This window comes from Cornus florida, unplaced genomic scaffold (assembly GCF_030987335.1).
Source record: "Cornus florida cultivar Cherokee Brave unplaced genomic scaffold, ASM3098733v1 CherokeeBrave_3.0.0_Hap2_Chr04, whole genome shotgun sequence".
Classification (NCBI taxonomy): domain Eukaryota; kingdom Viridiplantae; phylum Streptophyta; class Magnoliopsida; order Cornales; family Cornaceae; genus Cornus; species Cornus florida.
Window position 1 is genome coordinate 91710221 of NW_026775574.1, and position 13490 is coordinate 91723710.

General features: G+C 34.8%; 3 long non-coding RNA genes across 3 annotated transcripts; 2 read left to right on the top strand and 1 right to left on the bottom strand.

Annotated features, from left to right (window-relative positions):
• Nucleotides 1-1320: 1320 nt before the first annotated feature.
• LOC132303912 (uncharacterized) lies at nt 1321-4088 on the top strand. The gene is made up of 2 exons (XR_009481433.1): nt 1321-2349; nt 3604-4088. It is a non-coding gene; the product is annotated as an uncharacterized LOC132303912 (long non-coding RNA).
• Nucleotides 4089-6555: 2467 nt separating this feature from the next.
• Nucleotides 6556-7792, bottom strand: LOC132303914 (uncharacterized). Its single transcript, XR_009481435.1, has 3 exons — nt 7695-7792; nt 7375-7429; nt 6556-6696 (listed from the first exon to the last, which is right to left on the bottom strand). It is a non-coding gene; the product is annotated as an uncharacterized LOC132303914 (long non-coding RNA).
• A 446-nt stretch (nt 7793-8238) lies between these two features.
• Nucleotides 8239-12110, top strand: LOC132303913 (uncharacterized). Its single transcript, XR_009481434.1, has 3 exons — nt 8239-8795; nt 10693-11455; nt 11839-12110. It is a non-coding gene; the product is annotated as an uncharacterized LOC132303913 (long non-coding RNA).
• Nucleotides 12111-13490: the final 1380 nt, after the last annotated feature.

Consider the following 13490-nt stretch of genomic DNA (forward strand, 5'->3'; position numbering starts at 1 on the left):
CTGCAGGGGGGATATCCCCAATCTATTGAAGACATAACTAAAGAAAGGGTGCAGAGGGAACCTAACGACATTCAATTGAAGGTTCGTGAATAAGACTTCGCCGGGCAGGAGGCCGGCACCGGTCATAATGTTAACGTCCTTAGGGCAAACCCTAACTTCGATGTTGTCAGGAAGTCTAAGTCTCATACGAAGAACATCCAGATCTACAACCATGGTGGAAGTGCTTGAAGGATCTAAAAGGGGGTAAATAGAAGCCTGCCGAAAGTAAAAAGGAACAAAACTAACCTCTGAGGACTGCAAGATCGCTGGAAGAATGACTCTTGAAGGATTTCACCAGAAAAAGCTTAGCACTGTTCTAAAAAGAGAGAGATTTGACTGATGATGGAGACGGTAAAAAGACGTGAAGTGGTATTCTAGAGCCTTATAAAGGCGAGGGGGGCCCGAGGGCCGAAGCGTCAGGAAGGCGAGAAATTCATCGAGCCCCGGAACATTGATTCTGGATCTGACCGTCCGTTCCCCCACGTGGTTTTCTCGAGCCGTCAACGTCATGATGAGACGCCATCAATAATTACCCCCTTATTAAATAAGGGGCAATTATGGGGGCAGTTGAGGAGGCCCAGGACGACATGGGCCGGATCTGACTTGCAAGCATGACATCCGGTCCGTACAGCTGGGTCGGCCCATAAAAAGACACTGCCATATGGGCCGAACGCGAATAAGCCCATCAAAGGTGACCAGGACTTATGGAGGAACAGGCCCAGATCCAGCAATCCGTCAATATTTGTAAATATCTTGTAAATATCTATAAATAGAAGAAGGAATGGAAAGAATGAGGGAATCTTTTTGTTGAAATGTAAGAATTCTAGAGAGAGAAAAGGAGTATGAATTTCTTGCATCTTCAATTGGCGGATTGCTGAATCTGGGCCTGTTCCTCCATAAGTCCTGGTCACCTTTGATGGGCTTATTCGCGTTCGGCCCATATGGCAGTGTCTTTTTATGGGCCGACCCAGCTGTACGGACCGGATGTCGTGCTTGCAAGTCAGATCCGGCCCATGTCGTCCTGGGCCTCCTCAGTAGAGTTTATGTAAACAAATCTAATAGACCTTTTTTTAAAAAAAAAAAGAAGAAGGGAGCTTATGACAACTCTAATGATTGGATTTTTGGTCGAGAAAGGAAGTTCTCACTCTAAATAAAAATAGACGTAATAGGATTACTCCATGGAATCTATCTGCAGTTTGCAGTTTGCAGTTTGGATCTTTATCTCAAAAAGCCCATCCAAAAGTTCATGGACCAAGTCCCCTTATACTAAAGGACCTTTTTTTTTGGGCCAATAATTTCACAGACGAGCCCAACTTCCTATCTTGTGGGCTACCAGGTATCTATCTCCAACTTTGGAAAAAAATAATAAAAAACTCAATTTAAAAATTAAAAAAAAAAAAAAAACTTATTTTTAGAGAACTCAAAAAAGTGTGATCTAAAAATAATTCTTTTTAATGACAAAGAAAACGTATCCTATTTTTTTCTAATTTATTTTGAATATGGTGATTCTGTGTTTCCAAAAGCAACTGTAGTCTTTTCTGTTCTTTTCTTTGTTTTTTTTTTTGGGCCAAACGAATTACAGTTTTAAAGAAAAAGTACAGTTGCTTTTGGAAACATAGAAACAAGCTTTGAATGACATAAAGTCAGTCTCGGATCTGAAATTTTTTTAGATAGCAAATGGGTTAACGGGTACAATCCATCTAAAAACCCAAATTTTCTCTCTCCTCGCTCACTTATTCTCTTTACCCTAACCCTAAAGCCAAACAAGCCGGCACTGCTTCTCCCTCAAACCCACCACCAATCCCTAGCCTCTCCGCCCCATAATTATTTCTCCTCGCTCACCCCAAATTCTCTCTCCACTCTCTTTCGCTCTCTACTCTCTTTCCTCAATCGAAACCAAAAACGCAAACGCTCGCAACGAGTTGACGACCTTCCTCGCAACCACATCCCCAAACACAAATGAGCAACGTTGATGACCTTCCTCGAGCCGTCGCCGACGATGACCACCACCCGCCACTTTAAACAGCTGCGTCGATCTCTACCTCCTCGAAGCATTCGAGAGATCCTATAACACCATCGAAGTCGTCGACCACGCTAAAGGTATTTGCCTGACCATGGAGGCCTCGCTAGGCAAATACCTTCCAGAGTGCTCCCTCGTGTGTGTAAAGCCCTAAAATCTTCATTATCTTCTTTGCTTCTTCAAGGGTTCGGGTTCTTCGGAAATACGCAGTCAGATCGTTATTTTCTCGCGCTAAAGACACAGAGCCATCGCCGGCGATAGCGAAGGAGACCGATGACAGCTTGAAGCAGGTTAGTCTCTCTCACCGTTTCTAGTTAGATCTCTCCCTTGAGGCTGAAACGAAACCCTAGATCTAGGTTTGCTCTTTCTACTGGTTCAAATGTTATGTGGTTGCCGAGTTAGGATTTTGTAACTCATTCAACACTCAGACCAGATCTGTTGACCAGATCTCTAGCACACTTCTTTTGTTGATCTTATGTAGCCTTGTAATATGCTGAATTGAAGAACAATTTTCAATTAGCCAGTATCCATATATATGTGTATCAGTTAATTTTACTACTGATATGGATAAATTATTTTATATATTTTTTACAAGATAATTAGATCCCGTTTAAAGTCAATTTTTATAGTCAATTGTCTGAGGTGGCAATAGCTACATGTTCATTAGATCTCGTATTTAAATTCCAATTTTCTTTTCATTGATCTTATTTTATTATTATTATTTTTTATCTTGTTTCCGGATACTTTTACTTTTGTATATCTAGTCCATTGAATAATCTAGTGTTTATGTATCAATTTAGGATTCAACCTTCATAGATGTGTGCATTTCCTTACCGGATTTGTTGATTAGGTGGCATGTTGGTTGCTTTGTTGATCATCTATTTGTCTTCAGAACTGTTTGCAGACTAATATTGTGCCTTGACCTTACACAAGATGATTATGTGTCTAATTTTTTAGATGGTAAAAGAAGGCCAATGCTCTTTTATAAGGGTTAGAAATCACATTATTGAGGAACTCATATTCATCGTCTTTTGTACTTATGTACACTTATTAACATATTATTGCTCAGCGATTACGTGATTATGGACCCTTAGCTAGACAAAGTATAAACAATATACATGTTATTAGCTAGCACTCAGATATTTTTGTAAATGTGTGTGTATATATATGTGTGTGAATAAAATAAACTAATAAATAATGCTTTAGTTTAAGGTTATTTGCAACGAGTTTTAATTTATTTTCTTCTATCCCACAATTTGAAATTTGAAAGTCGGGGTTTGACATCTATTCTCCATTTACTAAAAATTGATTTTTTTTTTTTTTTTTTCAAGTTAATTGACTATTCTTTGTATCTGCCCTTATTTATTTAATAAATGTGAGATTAAGTAGTTCAGATTGTTAGGCCCAATTTACTAAAAATTGATTGTTTTGTTTTTTTGAAGTTAATTGACTACCCTGAACTGTTTTCTATTCTTGTTTATTTATATGTGAGATCAAGTAGTTCGATTCTATAAGATTGTCTTAACCTACGTCTATTTTTTTAGATAGTAAAAGAAGGCCAATGCTCTTTTATAAGGGTTAGAAATGACATTATTGAGGAATTCAGATTCATAGTCTTCTGTACGAATTCAGATTCATCGTCTTCTGTACTTATGTACACTTTTGTTCGGCTTCTGTACTTATGTACACTTTTGTTCGGACTTATTTGAAATCATGTGAGTAAAGAATCAAAGAAAGTGAGGGGAAACTTGTAGAGATTGAGGACCTTTTCCGGGGATGTACACGAGCTCAGATTGTATATGCTCCAAATCTGAAATTTGCTGCACGCATTGCATTCGAACAAATGTTCAGAACTGAGAAGATTCCCATTCATGGTGGGTTTGGATTTAATCATTGTGTACGATTTTAGTAATATTGGACTGTTTAGTAATGTGAAGAATTTGAATAACCAGTGCAATCATGTAGTTAATATTTTAATGCAGTGTGTTTTTTTCTTCTAGAGTATCAAGCCCGAAGGGTTTTTTTTCAATGAATTGTTTCTGGTTTAGTTTCATGAAAATAATTAGGGCTGTAGTTAAATGTATGCTTCCAGCAGTTGTTGGCAGGGACATAACTCGACGGACATAACTCGAAGAAACTTTGTTCTGCGTTCCAGAGGCTGGATATTCCGAGCGTACGAGTAAATAAACACTTTTTGTAATCTGTGATCAAGCCCGACGCTGAAGATGGATTGCGTGGATATAAACACAGTATCTTGTGGAACTCCGAAAAATGTTGAAAAAAAAGGAGGCATGCCTATAATTTGAGGGCTGTCTAGGGGAGTGGGACACCCTTGAGAAAGGGTCTTTTTTTCAATGAATTGTTTCTGATTTAGTTTCATGAAAATGATTAGGGTTATAGTTAAATGTATGCTTCCAGCAGTTGTTGGTTCTGAGAGTACGAGTAAATGTTTTAGCATCTTAAAATTTCAATTATTTTCAAACAAGGATTTCATTTCAAATACTTAACCCTATGTTAGGGAGTATCAAATCGTTTAAACTATGGTTTGTATCGGTTATTTTTTTGAGTTCAATTAATCTATATCAGTTAGTTTATGCTGGTTTTGTTTTGAATATGTTACATCGCGACCAATACTGCTAATCATGATTTGTAACACGATTGATATTGCGAAACTATACTGCAACTAACACATCATCAATTTAAATATTAATAATTGAGTACATAATTTTCAAAACTAATTTTTGCAATTACAGGCATGACAATGAGAATGATCTAATCACCCAAAGTGAGAAGTAGTACCACATGGGTAAGCTTAATAAATACTACGTACAACCTTTCTATTGCCAATTTAAATCACTAGTTTATGCTAAATTTTTTTACTGATTTATAAATTAAAAAAAATATAAAAAATAAAAAATAAACGTGCCCTTTTTGACTCAATTTGTATAGCATATAATAGCAATATATTGTAAATAGTATATTCGGTTCCGTTTAGTAAAAAATGTACTTTACAAACATCACAACTATTACAGGTTGTTCCACTAAAAGAAATTCGAGTAAATTTTTCTTTACGTACATGGACAGCCGTGCCAACTCATTGAGAAACAATATTGTCGTAGGGGACACTAAAAGGAAGTATCTCTTTCATTTATGTGTCCGTAACTCAAAAATAAATTTCATTATTTTAGACTAAAACAAGTCTTGTGTAACACATTGCATATATGTAAAAAAAAAGTCATCCCCAACAAATTTTGAAATGGGATCAACATATCTAAAAAGATGCAATTGACACTTTTTAGTATTGGACAAGAATATAATTGTAACTAAAAATATATAATAGGTAATTAGCAAAAACATTGTATATATGTAAATGTTAAAATGTTAAGGATATATGTTGTTTCTTAATTGCCTAGCATTCTATCCTGTAAAAAACAATTGGTCTATTAGTTGATCTATAAAACTTGTCTTTCAATCTTAGCTGGATTTACAGATCAAACAAAATACTAAATGCATTGGTTGTGACCCTCTCATGCCTTTCTTTATGGAACTACTATAACACATTAAAATAAAATAAAATAACATATTCCGTTAATACAAATTGAGATTTAGTTATTAAGCAACGACCACTATATATTTCAATTGTAATATGCTTTTTATTTTTCGGTTATGTCTTTCAACTTCAAGTAGATATATGATACACTGTTATTTAAATGATGGATCCTACACAGATTTTTATTTTTATTTTTATTTTTTAATGACTTCCAATTATATAGATTACTACAATTTTAACTGAAAAATTTAAAAACTTCAAATAAAGAAGACCATTATCAAATGCAAGTGACTTCTATCCATGGCCATTGCTGAGCGTAGGGGTGGCAATTTGTGTTCGTGGGTCGTGTCGATGTAAAGGTATTATACTAAATAGGTAAACCAAAATCTAAACTATTTAATAATCGTGTCAAGAATCTCAATACGAACCCAACCCATTTATTAAACAGGTAATCGTGTTAACCCGTTTAATAACCTATTTATTAAAACGAGACATTTAATATTTAATTAAATACTAAATAATAGAAAAATATTGTCATAATTTACCAGATATTCAAAATAAAAAGAAAAATCATAAGGCATAGACAAGGTTTATGTTGCAATGACTTAACTGTTCATAGTAATTGGGTTTAAATAGGTAATATATTATATAGGTTATATTCATGATTATAACATGTTAAGTTAAATGGGTCTTAAACGGGTTACACGGGTTGAACCCTTCAACCCTAACCCGACACGGTTAAGTAAACGGGTTAATCGTGTAGGCCCTTTTATGACCCAAATTCGTTTATGCCAAACCCAAACCCTTTTAACTCGTGTCGTATTCATGTCGGGATGTCGTGTCGTGTCATAATTTGCCACCCCTAACTGAGAGAGGAAGATACGAGAAATAATTATCCAGTGTCATTATACAAAACATCTATATAAAAAAAATTTATAATTACCTGCAATTTAAATTTATGCAGCAAAGGTGATCCATTTATCAAGGTAGTCCAAACGAGAAGTTTTGAAAAATAATCTGCTACAAGTTGCAATGTCAAGTGCTTGAGCTTGCTAAATTCAGGAAGTTGTTCGAATGCTGCATTAGCCTGAAAAGCATGAGTTAATATTAATAAAAATTTTAAAAATTCACTACCTAGTGTTGGGGTTAAGTGTGATGTGGGGAGGATGGACTCGATCAAGATTCAAGACCTAACATTTGGTATAATTTTGTACAAAAAATATCTGCAGTCAGACTCAAACCAATTTTCTAGAGCTCTCTTTGCTATCGGGACTCAATCCATAGTAACATGGTTCCAAGTCCACCTCAAGCCTTTGAACTCTCTTTGCTATCGCGAACTCAATCCATCTATCAATCACACAACTAGAAGATCTATTCAAACAAAAAGAAACCCTAAGCTCATCTATGGTTGAACCACGATGCGACTCCGTGACTTTGTTCACCCAACTTATGTACCTACATCTTTCTACTTTCAGTAACTTTGGATTCGATTCAAGATCAAAAATTGTTTGTGAAGCATCAAAATTCCCAGAAGACAGAGAACTGAAACAGTAATTTCATCCGGCAGCCGACTGATCCCATCCTCAATGTAGTTCTGACTCTGATGAACCAAAATAATTTTAAAAATAAAAAAATGAAAAAGAATGCTTCTGCAAAAACAACATGCTAATCCAATTGGCGGAAAAAAAAAAAAAAAGAGAGACAGAGAGAGACCGAATATAAATTTTGAAAGATTTATATGCATATAAAATATAAAATATTGTACCTCGTGCTTTTGCGTTCTTTTACTCATAATTTCTAGCTAATAATCTCTGCATAGGCTACCCAAAAAAAACACAATTACCGATTAAAGGAGCTTGACAACTCTAAATTTAATAGAAATTTTTGTAAAGTAGAGTTTATGAAAACAAATCTAATAGACCTTTCAAAAAACTAAAACTAAAACTAAAACAAAGGAGCTTATGACAACTCTAAATTTAATAGAAATTTATGTAAAGAAGAAAAGAATTTATGAAAACAAATCTAATAGGAATTATTGTGAAGAAGAAAACACAGAAATCACGTCTAAAGCAGAAAAAGAGTTACCTCAAAGTGTGAGATTGAATATGAGCACTAGTTTCTTCATGGGACAAACAAAGATTGGATTTTTTGTTTTAAAGATTGGATTTTTGGTCGAGAAAGGAAGTTCTAACTCTAAATAAAAATAGACGCAATAGGATTACTCCATGGAATCTCTATCTGCAGTCCTGCAGTTTGGATCTTTTTCTTAAAAAGCCCATCCAAATGTTTATGGACCAAGCCCCCTCATGCTAAAGGACCATTTTGTTTGGGCCAATTATTTGACAGACGAGACCAACGTCCTATCTTGTGGGCTACCAGGTATCTATCTCCAACTTTGGAAAAAAATAATAAAAAACTCAATTTAAAAATTTTTAAAAAAAAAAACTTATATTCAGAGAACTCTAAAAACCGTGATCTAAAAATAATTCTTTTTAATGACAAAGAAAAAAATAATTCTTTTTAATTTTTTTTATTTAAAAATTAAAAAAAACTTAATTCTTTTTTTTTTGTTTTTTGTTTTTTTTTTTTTTTTTTGCGGCCAAACGAATTACAGTATTAAAGAAAAAGTAACCCTAACAAGCCGCCACTGCTTCTCCCTCAAACCCACCACCAATCCCTAACCTCTCCGCCCCATAATTATTTCTTCTCGCTCACCTCAAATTCTCTCTCCACTCACTTACGCTCTCTACTCTCTTTCCTCAATCGAAACCAAAAACGCAAACGCTCGCAACGAGTTGACGACCTTCCTCGCAACCACATCCCCAATCACAAATGAGCCTCCACCGACAACATTGATGACCTTCCTCGAGCCGTCGCCGACGATGGCCGTCGCCGACACTTTAAACAGCGGCGTCGATCTCTACCTCCTCGAAGCATTCGAGAGATCCTAGAACACCATCGAAGTCGTCGACCACGCTAAAGGTATTCGCCTTACGATGGAGGCCTCGCTAGGCAAATGCCTTCCAGAGTGCTCCCTCGTGTGTGTAAAGCCCTAAAATCTTCATTATCTTCTTTGCTTCTTCAAGGGTTATTCGGAAATACTCAGTCAGATCGTCATTTTCTCGCGCTAAAGACACAGAGCCATCGCCGGCGATAGCGAAGGAGACCGATGACAGCTTGAAGCAGGTTAGTCTCTCTCACCGTTTCTAGTTAGATCTCTCCCTTGAGGCTGAAACGAAACCCTAGATCTAGGTTTTCTCTTTCTACTGGTTCATATGTTATGTAGACCCCTCGATCCAGTGGGTTCTCCAAATTTTGTAACTCATTCAACACTCAGACCAGATCTCTATCACACTCCTTTTGTTGATCTTATGTAGCCTTGTAATATGCTGAATTGAACAGCAATTTTCAATTAGCCAGTATCCATATTTATGTGTATCAGTTAATTTTAATTTTACTACTGATATGGAAATACTTATTTTATATATTTTTTACAAGATAATTAGATCCCGATTAAAGTCAATTTTTATAGTCAATTGTCTGAGGTGGCAATAGCTACATGTTCATTAGATCTCGTATTTAAATTCCAATTTTCTTTTCATTGATCTTATTTTACCATTATTTTTTTTTATCTTGTTTCCGGATACTTTTGTACTTGTCTAGTCCATTGAATAATCTAGTGTTTATGTATCAATTTAGGATTCAACCTTCATAGATAAATTGTTGTGTGCATTTCCTTACTGAATGTGTTGAATAGGTTGCCCGTTGGTTGCTTTGATGATCATCTATTTGTCTTCGGAACTGTTTGCAGACTAATATTGTGCCTTGACCTTACACAAGATGATTATGTGTCTAATTTTTTTAGATAGAAAAAGAAGGCCAACCCTCATTTGTAAGGGTTAGGAATGAATTGGGGAACTCAGATTCATTGTCTTTTGTACTTATGTACACTTATTAACATATTATTGCTCACTAATAAATAAGGCTTTAGTTTAAGGTTATTTGCAATGAGTTTTAATTTATTTTCTTCTTATCCCACAATTTGGAATTTGAAAGTCGGGGTTTGACATCTATTCTACAAGATCGTTATGCTCCATTTACTAAATATTGATTGTTTTTTTTGTAAGTTAATTGACTGTTCTTTCTATCTGCCCTTATGTAATAAATGTGAGATCAAGTAGTTCTATTCTACAAAATTGTTATGCCCAATGCCCCAATTTACTAAAAATTGATTGTTTTTTTTTTGGAAGTTAATTGACTACCTGAACTGTTTTCTATTCTTGTTTATTTATATGTGAGATCAAGTAGTTCTATTCTATAAGATTGTCTTGAAGGCCAATACTCTTAGAAATGACATTATTGAGGAACTCAGATTCATCGTCTTTTGTACTTATGTACACTTATTAACATATTATTGCTCATCGATTGCGTGATTTTGGACCCTTAGCTAGACAAAATATGAACGATGTACATATTATTAACTAGTACCCAGATATTTTTGGAAATGTATATATATATATATGAATAAAATAAACTAAAAAATGAGGCTCAAGTTTAAAGTTATTTGCAATGATTTTTAATTTATTTTCTTCTTATTTTCCCACATTTTGGAATTTGAAAGTTAGGATTTGACATCTATTCTATAAGATTGTTATGCCCCATTCGCTAAAAATTGATTGTTTTTTTTTAATAAGTTAATTGAGTGTTCTATGTATCTGCCCTTATTTAATAAATGTGAGATCGAAGTAGTTCTATTCTACAAGATTGTTATGTCCCATTTACTAAAAATTGATTTTTTTTTTTTTTTTGTAAGTTAATAGACTACCCTAGATTGTTTTCTATTCTTGTTTATTTATATGTGAGATCAAGTAGTTTTATTCTATAAGATTGTTATGCCGCATTTATTAAAAATTGATTGTTTTTTTTTTATTTTATTATTATTATTTTTTTATGTTAATTGGCTGTTGGACTGTTTTCTATACTTGTTTCTCAGATAACATTATTGATACGTTGAATGAAATTAATATGTTGCTAGGGCATAACCTTTGCTTATAATGCTCTGATCAATTATTATTCTCAGCAGAATGGAACGAAAGAAGATGAATATGCTATCACTTTGTAAGCTATGCCGGTACATTGATCTCACCGATGAGATGAAGCGTCTGAAGGAGTTAAAGGATGAGCTTGAGATATGATCGATTTGAAATCCTATGAACAAAGAATCAAAGAAAGTGAGGGGAAACTTGTAGAGATTGGGGTCCTTTTCCGGGGATGTACGCTATCTTTGTTTCAACACCAGATGAGGACTTTTTCAGGGGACCTTTTCCGGGAAATGTTTCCCATCTCTGTTTCAACACCACATGAGCTCGCATATTCCCACCACCCCTCATGTGGATCAGCTCAAAGGCACACACCAACTCATGGTGTACATCCCCGGAAAAGGTCCTCAATCTCTACAAGTTTCCCCTCACTTTCTGTGATTCTTTGCTCACATGCTTTCAAATCAGTCCGAACACTTGCCAATTCCAAACGGGTCATCGCCTCCTTGATCTCAAACCCATCCCTAACAGGCGAATTTGGCATGTGTTCGGACTGATTTGAAAAGCATGTGAGCAAAGAATCAAAGAAAGTGGGGGAAACTTGTAGAGATTGAGGACCTTTTCCGGGGATGTACACCATCTCTGTTTCAACACCAGATGAGTTGGTGTGTGCCTCTGAGCTGATCCACATGAGGGGTGTGGGAGGTGGGAAGATGTGAGCTCAGATTGTATATGCTCCAAATCTGAAATTTGCTGTGCGCACTGCACTCGAACAAATGTCTAGCAGTGAGAAGATTCCCATTCATGGTGAGTTCGGATTTAATCATTGTGTACAATTTTAGTAATATTGGACTGTTTAGTAATATTGGTGGTATGAAAATTAGATCCAGATAAAGAGTAGTCACTACTCAAAATTTGAGGACAGTTAGAATAGGCAGCTAAATAAGAGTGCAATTTTTTGTATTGTCAAAAAGTTTTGGTAAAAAATAAAGAGGATTTGAGACCAGAGGATTATATCCATTGTTAGTACTAGGCTAGAATAAGAAAAAGTATAGCTGGATTACAGTTGTGGAGGGTAATCTACTTATATGATTAAAGATGGTATTACAGTTGTGATGGTTGTCAGAATTTGAATAAGCAGTGCAATCATGTAATTAATATTTTAATGCAGTGTGGTTTTTTTCTTGTAGGGTATCAAGCCCGACGCAGAAGATGGATTGTGCGGATGTAAACACTTTTTGTAATCTTGTAAACTCTCCAATGTGTGGTAATCTGTGTTGATCTTGTAAACTCTCCAATGTCTGGTATGGAACGCTGAAAAAATGTTAAAAACAGGTGGCATGCCTATAATTTGAGGGCTGTCTAAGGGAGTGGGACACCCTTCGTGAGAAAGGGGTCTTTTTTTCAATGAATTGTTTCTGATTTAGTTTCATGAAAATGGTAAGGGCTGTAGTTAAACGTATGCTTCCAGCAGTTGTTGGCAGGGACATAACTCAGAAGAAACTTTGTTCTGCATTTGATTTAGCCAGAGGCTGGATATTCTGAGCCTGCTAACTGAGCCCACAGCTTCAGATGGACGAGTAAATATTTTAGCATCTTAAAATTTCAATTATTTTCAAACAAGGATTTCATTTCAAATACCTTAAAGTTATGTTTGGGAGTATCAAATCGTTCAAACCATGGTTCGTTGTATGGTTTGGTAGGGGACATTTTTTCAAGTTCGATGTGTAACATTTATTGGTCAATTTATACGAATTTTGTTCGAATATGTTATTATGAACTATGGTTTTTAACGTGATGGATGTTGCGAAACATAATTCAAACTAACGCATCATCAATTTTTTTGACCTTTTGAAATTCAATTTCCAGATGTATTTGACTCTTGACAAAGTGTTGGACTGGCATGACAATGAGAATGATACGAAGAATAGTAAAACTGATGCAATTTAATTATTAATAATTGAGTATATAATTTTCAAAACTAATTTGCTAAATGCCAGTTTGTCAGTTGGCATGAGAATAATCACGAGGTCTGCCGATTTAGTTCAGGGATTTGTGTTTGTGTGTGTGTGTGTGTGTGTGTGTGTGTGGTAGAGAGACCGTGCGGTGTTAAATTGTTAATATAACTGCATGCATGTTTCACTACATATTGGATAAAAATATAAGGTTGTAAGTAAGTAAGTAAGTACGAAATGATAATATTTGTCTTAGAGCATGTAAGGATGTGGCCTAATAAAAGATTGATATGGGTTTAAAAATATGTAATATTTTTTTAAAAATTTGTAATATTTAAAAATAAAAAATTAAAAAATAATAATAATAAAAAAATTGAGTGAAGCCCATTTTCATATGTGATATGTTAATCCAACTAGTATGTATATGTATAAGAGATGCATATAAAGATGGATTATAGATTGAAGAGAATTTTATTTCAAAAACCCTAATCAGCGCCGCTGCTCGCCTCTCTTCTTCTTATTAGAATTGAATTAAGGTTGACTCATTAGAGTATTATAGAAAATGAAAAAAGAATTATAGATATCTTCTCTTATTCTTCCTCGCCGCTCGGTTAGAACTATAAGATTGTGATTGACGAGTATGAAATTTTTATTAGAAACTTTTTTTTGGGGCCAAATACGGTACCATAGAGAGGGGAGACTGCTTTGACGTGAGTAAAAAAAGAACACAAATGATATAATTATGAAGATGTTGATGTTGGGTAATGTAAATGAATAATTTTATATATGAAATATGAATTCTATCTTTGCTGAGCGTTTTATTGTCCCTTGTGAAATTCTAAAGGACAATTTGTTTCAAATTTTGTTATGGCCTGTTTGGTTAGTTA